The sequence below is a fragment of the Crocodylus porosus genome, unplaced genomic scaffold, assembly GCF_001723895.1.
Source record: "Crocodylus porosus isolate Cpor-Errol unplaced genomic scaffold, CroPor_comp1, whole genome shotgun sequence".
Lineage (NCBI taxonomy): Eukaryota > Metazoa > Chordata > Crocodylia > Crocodylidae > Crocodylus > Crocodylus porosus.
In genome coordinates, this window is record NW_017728934.1 from 3,874,912 (window position 1) to 3,881,952 (window position 7,041).

At 49.1% G+C, this 7,041-nt stretch overlaps 1 protein-coding gene across 2 annotated transcripts in view; it reads right to left on the minus strand.

The window, feature by feature from the left end:
• CSRP1 (cysteine and glycine rich protein 1) overlaps positions 1 to 7,034 on the minus strand; it is a 24,999-nt gene extending 17,965 nt beyond the window's left edge. The window contains exon 1 of one of the 2 annotated variants that reach the window (XM_019546341.1): positions 6,952 to 7,034. The gene's annotated coding sequence lies outside the window, so the exon portion shown is untranslated. Of the gene's footprint in view, positions 1 to 741; positions 748 to 6,951 lie in introns of those variants that run through there. The other variant, XM_019546342.1, reaches the window with a different exon arrangement.
• Between the last annotated feature and the right edge of the window lie 7 nt (positions 7,035 to 7,041).

Genomic DNA, 7,041 nt, shown 5'->3' on the forward strand with positions numbered 1-7,041 from the left:
AATTTCTCAGCTGATCTAATACTTGGTATCAACTCTGAACGAAGAGTTCTAGATTTTTTTCATTTCTTTTTGGGAGAAGCAAGGACTTCCTTTTATTGGACCAACAAAGTAGTTAGGATAAAGTCAGACAAACTTTCAAATGCAAGACATTCTTTGAAATCCAGCAGAAACAGTGTTTGGAGGGGGCGGCTGAGAGAAATGCTCAAGTTTAGCAGACACAATCCTTGCCTCTCTCAAGCTCTGGACCTTTGTGGCTACAACATCACTCTTAAAAGTGCTGGCCACTTCTAGTTACTGAAATGCCTCCTGGACCTCTTCCCCACAAGTCACTCCCAAAATGTTACCTCTGGGCAAATTCCAAGAAGCAACAGGGATAAGAAAGAGCTAAAGGTCTGTTCTGGTGCTCGAAGGGTAATGGAGAGCCAGGGAAAGGGAATGAGGAATCGCCAGGTCAGATCAGATCTGGTCTAGACCCGTCTCTGGCAGCAGCTAGCACCCACTGCTTCAGCGGATGGTGTGAAAACCAGAGGCATAACTGGCCAATGCTGTGCCCTGGGAGATGGTAGGGGATGGTGTAGGAACAGCAGCTAGAGATCACCCCTGCAGGGGAGGGTATGTCACCTCCTTTTTTGCCACCAAGGTGCAGGTCAAGTAGCCATTGAAACAGTAGTTTCACTGGCAAAAAAGGGGGAGATATCTGCCCCAGCAACAGCAAGCCTCCAGCTGCTGGTCCCTCGGGACCTGCTGCTGCTGATACCTTGGCCTCCCCACTGCCAGAGATGCATTCACAGCTGCTGCAGCTGCAGGGAAGATGCGGGGTGCCCAGGAGAACAGGAGCAAGGCACATCTCCCCAGATTCATTTGGCCACCCCTGGAGTCCAGGACTGCCCTGCTGGCCTACTCATTGTTACCTTACTGGTGATGACCCCTTGCAGATGGATAGAGGATAATCCACTCCCATACAGGTGTCACCTCAACCCCTCACCCCCCAAGTAATGATGAAGGATACGTTTTTATCACCCTTCAAAAAGGTTGTTAGCAAGATTCAGAGAGGGATCAGACATTTGAACAAAACACAAGCATCCTGAGTTGCAATGCTAAGTTTCTGACTTAAATGCCATCCTGTAGCAATATGTGCTGCAGTGTAGAATCACACGCTGATAGGAGGGAAAGCTTTTTTCCACAATTTTGAATTTACCGCCTTTCTGTTTCATTGTTTCCTTGCCGTAGTGATATCATGTGGGAAGAAAAGAAGCTCCTTAGTTTACTTTTTTTATTCTAGTCACACACGTTAGCCATGTCCCATTGCTGTTCTTGAATTGCATAGGTGGTGGTCTCAATCTAACTATGGAAAACACATGAAAGCTATTGATCCATACTGTAAGTGGGTGATCTGCGCTTAGCAATGCCCAAAAATTCACACAGCAATGGATTTGATTCAGTTTAACTAGACATTGGAGAAGATGTAAAAAACAAATCGTGGAATATAGTGAAATAGTGGGAAAATTAATAATTTTTTCTTAAGTATGTAATCTTTTCCATATCAGTAATAATATAGTCAGACTTGTCTCAGAGGACAGCAAATGGGTTTCTTTGGATTCTCCAAGACCAGTACAGCACTTAATGAAATATGGAAACTGTTAGTGACATTGTTTAGCTGGACAGTTTTAAACAAGATGTTTTCAAGACTGCCACCACAGTGTAAATGCCTAACTATGTCCCTCACTTGAGATTACCAAATGAAAGACCATGCCATAAAACAAAAAAGACTGCCTGGAATTGAGAAAAAAGCTGTCAATGATTAAACCCCTCTTGTGCAAACAGGACCGCTATTTCCATGCTTGAACGCCAACGAAAGACTGTTTGTCAAACACAGTAACTCGGTAAAAGCTACAAGCAACTACGCAAGTAAAAATCTATTCCTATAAATTGCTATTCCTGGTACAATTGCATGGGAAAGGAAAACTTCAAAAACTTATGCCAGACTAGGGCATTCCTTCCCTGTAAAAAAAAAAGGGAAAATTCAGCACAGGAAGACCTCCTGGGCATTTGCACCCAAGCTGCAGCAGCACAGACGTGATGCATCAAGGAGCCAGGGTCTTGGGCAGGCTATATTACTTGCACTGAAGCCCATGCTCCTGTGATTTCACTGCTATCAGTACCCAAGCTCATTTTAATCTGCCCAGGTGAGGTATGTCTACTCACACTCATAGAAAATTAGGGTTGGAAGGGCCCCCAGGACGACATCAAGTCCAATCCCCTGCTCAAAGCAGAACCATCCCTATACATCCTCCCAGCACTTAAAAACGTCTTAAAAACGTCTATGGAGATTCCACTTCTCCGAGTAACCTGTTCCAGTGCTTTACTACCCTCCCAGTAAGAAGGTTTTTCCTAGTATCCAACTTAAACTTCCCTTGCTGCAACTTGAGACCATTGCTCTTTGTTCTGTCATCTGCCACCACTGAGAACAGTCCAGCTCCGTCCTCTTTGTAACCACCCTTTAGGTAGCTGGAGGCTGATACACAGTGCACAATGTACGGTTTAAACCTTACAGAGAAATCAATTTCTAGTGGCATTCCAGCATGCTGCAGATGTTCACAGTCCGATACTAGCCGAATAGATAGTTAGCTGAAAGAAGAACTGAAACACACCAGCTTCTGCTTGGTGGGACGGGCGGGAAGGGACTGCAGGCTGGATTCTGATGCAAGTTAGTGCAGCCCCATCAATCTCAATGTCATCACTTGGCTCACAGTCCCTTCCTAGGAACTCCAGCACGAAGCTGACGGTTTTGTTCAGAGGTGGATTATTCCAGGTCAAAGACACTGTCAAGAAGCTTAGTGGAAGCCAGGCTCCATCCAATTAACAGAAAATTAGAACCACAGCAATGAAAAACGATTCAGACACACCAGAGAAGATTGCCAATAACGCTTGTATTTGGCCATCAATGCTCAACATTTTCTATTAGTTTGGGGCGCCTGATTTCAAGACAACTAGGACTTGGTTTTTTTCAGGGTCGTCAGTATTATGAAGCACTCTGGTCACAGCACAAATTGCCTTGCCTTTAGAGATGATGGGACAATGAGCTGACACGTCCCTTCAGAAGAAAGATTACATGCCAGTTCTTTCTGGCCAAAGTAAAAGCTATGTTGTGGACAGAAATGACCGATTTGGTGCGTTTGGACTTCAGGACACCGATCCACAGTATCGCACAAAACCCACTGGTAAAGTTAAATCAGAATAATCTGTACAGAACAGCCATCACAAATCATAAAGCCACTGAAAGAGGCCAGACCCAAGGCAGAGCTATCTGGATGGGCATCCCAGAGGATAGGGTCTGACTCGCTAGAGGAAGAGGTGAACAGCACAGGACTGAAATTTGCAGGGTTACTTATTTGGGCAGGCAGGAAAGAAGAAGAATCAGCTTGAAAACACTGTGGAAAGACAGCTTGCCAAGGCTTCAGCAGCTACAGCCATTACATTTTCAGGAATACTTCTCCCTGAACTTCAGAGCCTTTCGTGGCTTTGGCCAGAAGAGCACAACTCTCTCCTACCTTATGCTACACCCACTTGATCTGCAGGAACGGGCTATGGGTGTCATGCACTACCATTCCAACGTGGCTGCTGTTTATAGGTGTGCAGGCCTCCAACAAGGAGCGAGTCACAGCGGGGAATTGTCTCCACATGCGCACAGGGAGGAAGACACGCACTTTGAGAAGTGATCTTGAGAGACCCGTGGTCGGATCCTCCCTCACAAATGCAAATCAAGAGCAATGCTATTAAATCCGTGCCTGTGGCACTGGGCATTTCTGAGTAACTGCAGCGTGGATTTTAACTGGGAGTGTGGGAATTGAAGATAAGTCATAAAACGGAATGAGTTAGGATGAGAAGGACTAAGAGCCCATGATCTGACATAAACGGCCCCAGGATGATACTTCAACAACTTTGCTATTCCAGGCACTTCATCCCCCTAAACCAAGACATCACAGCACATTGTAAAAGTGTCTCTGAGGCAGGCACAGACTTTCCAGTAATAAATTAATTAAGATGCCAGAAACAGCACTGACTGCAACAGAGCAAAGAGGTTGAGGTATTTCCCAGGGCTGCCCAGCTACAGAAGTGAAGGAGACCGCTATGGAAATACCAGACTGTTATACAACAGACACAATACCATACATGGATATTTATTATATAATAGCAGAGGAATTCCTAAGGAGCAAGGTATTGCAGCCACAAAGATCACATGAGTTTCCAGGCATTGAAGACAATGGCTTGCTGGAATAAGGAAACATCTTAGCTTGTTTTTTAACTAACTGAACTTTTGGTGGTCAGTAAGTGGCCATATTTTGCTTTTCCTATAAAAAGCTGAATTTTTCCATAGAAATTCCACTTCACACCCAGCCCTGTTTTCTGACCAGCCTAATACGATACAACTCACCCTAGCACTCAGCAAGCCACAGCCCAATCCCAGCCTCTAAAGGCTGCTCTGACCTCAAAAGAAATAATCGTGATGCCAAAGTCATCTGTTCCAGAGACAACACTTTGGCACAGGTGCTGTCCCATGCACTGGGGTTCTGGTAGGATGGGAAATAGAAACCCCAAAGCTTATCCTCCCAACTGGAGACAAGCAGCCAAGCACCCCCAGTGCTGCTCACCAAGTCTGGGGGACAGGAGGGAAAAATGCTTGCCAGGAACCCCACTTTCTTTATGACTCCCTTAACCAAGCTCTGAGCAGCAGCTGCAGGCACTTGGCTATTCATTGGCAGCACCAGACCTAGACTCCTGGTGGCCCGGGCAAACGTTTAGTATTGGGTCCCTCTTCGCCAGAGATAATGATACTAATAATTTTTAAATTACCATTTTCGGGACCCCTTTCTGTCCAGGCCCTGGGCGACCGCCCGGTTCGCCCATGCCTGTGTCCAGCCCTGTTCATGGGACGAGGGATTCCCATGAACTGTCCTGGAGCAAGGGAAGAGAACAATGTCCAGGTTTATCACTGTGCCAGCCAAAGACCAACACCCAGGATGAAGCCCTCCAATACCAGCCTCAGGGCCTTCTCACCCTCTAGCACTCCTCCACAGAGGCAGGTTTTTCAGCAGGAACTGGTGGTACACAGGACCTTCCTGGTTACCATTAACCTTAGAGTTTCTTAGCTGACTGCTACCTAGTGGGTTATTCTGACTCATAGTGTCTAGCGCCTATTCGGGTCTTTGGGCAGATGTGATATCTTTTATTAGACCAACTAAACAGTTGGAAAAAAAAGTTCTTTGCAAGCTTTCGGGCACAGACACCCTTCATCAGACATAGGGAGACTACCTAGTGCTTATCCAAGTGCTGGTTACTTCCCCCTCCCACCCTGAAAGCATGCCATGGTTTTTGCTCTGAATCTGTGCAAACCCTTACTTAAGACTTCGTGCTTTATGCAGGAATTGAAATTTTGCAGTGGTCTGGGCCAAGTGACCAGCTGGTGTCAACTGGCACACTTCAGGTACCTCGGGTGATAACACCCCCCCCCCCCCCCCCACCGCTCTGGTGGCGTGAGCGCTGGGGCGAGTGGCTCAAAGCCAGAGGCTGAGGTTTGCTCGTAGCATGGCCCTGAAGCCACTGAATCTGCAAATCCTCCTCCTGCAGAGGTTGAGGTTTAGCAAATCCTGCTAAACACCTTGTCACAAGGATGCAAGGAAGGAAAGGATGTGCTATGACAATTTGCACCCAGTGAGGGTCTAGTCCAGTGGGTTTACTGCACTGCAAGCTTCACACAGACCACCACAGCAGATTGAGATCAGCGCGGGGCTACTAGGTACCCAAATTCCTGGGTTTCGGTCCCAATCTGCTACCGAATTTAGGCAAATGACCTCCCTTTGAACATCTATTTTCTATCTGCAAATGCAAATACGAATCCTGACCTAATCCCTAGGAGGTTATAATCAGGGGTAACAAATACTTCAAGGCCTTGAAGGAGGGATCTTGAAGAAGCGAAAAACATAGTTTCCTGCCGTCGTTGCTCCTTGCTGGTTGAGGGAAGCTCACAGTTTTGAATGTCAGAAACCAGCGGGGGGGGGTTTCCTCACTTCAACATTCAGCATCAAGCCGCAGCCTCCCCTCCACCCCCCGCACCAGAGTGAACGTGCACACGCATTTCCGCCTTGCCAGCAGCAGGAAATTCGCTTTGCTGCCTGCCATCAGCCAGCTTCTCTTGTCTAAGTTAGTCTAGACTTCAGTTCTTGCAAATTTCCTGGAAACGCTCCCGAAAAAACCAAGGCTGTGGGGCTCCTCATGGCAACCGCGATGAGAACCCGGATCCGTGGCTGCATCTACTTGGGGCAGAGCAATATCGTGCCACCACTGATAGGATGCTGGGAGGTCTCACTACAGCCACTTGTACTGCGGACCCCTGTAGCAAAACCAGTGCAGTCCCTAAAGCAGGTCTGGAGGAGCAGAGCCTGCAGTTCAGGGGCAGCCAGCACTGTACGGAGCAGCAACAGCTTCAGCAGGATGAGGGAACAGAGCTGTGGTCCAGGGCCGTCCTGTCCTGCAAAGCCTGCAGCCTCAGGGGACCCCGTAGCCACGGGGCTGTGCCCCCCCGCCACCTGCGCCACATTTAAAGGCCGCCGTGCAGGCAGGGAGCCCCTTCCCAGCCGAGCCGGGGGGCTCTGCTCCCTCCCCTGCCATTTTGATTTGTCGGTGGATCAGGGGCCCCAAGACACTGGGCACCTACCAAGAACGCTCGCGCGGCGCCTGTCCTCCCGCTGAACACAGCCTGGCCGGCAGCATCCATCACTTCCAGGCCAGGACCCCCCGAAACAACACACTGCGACAAGACAGGCAGGCCACCCCCCGTTCAGCACGTGGAAACGCAGCCGGGCGCCGGCCCCGCGCGGCCTCGGGGGCAGCAGAGTGGCCGGGAGCAGAGAGCGGAGCCGCAGCGCGCAGAGGCGGGGGATGGGCACGTACCTGCGGCTGTGGCGGCGGCGCCTGCTCCGGGCTGTGCGGCCGCTCCGCGCCGCGCCGCTTTTGTGTCCTCGGGGGAGGCGCGTCCGGCCC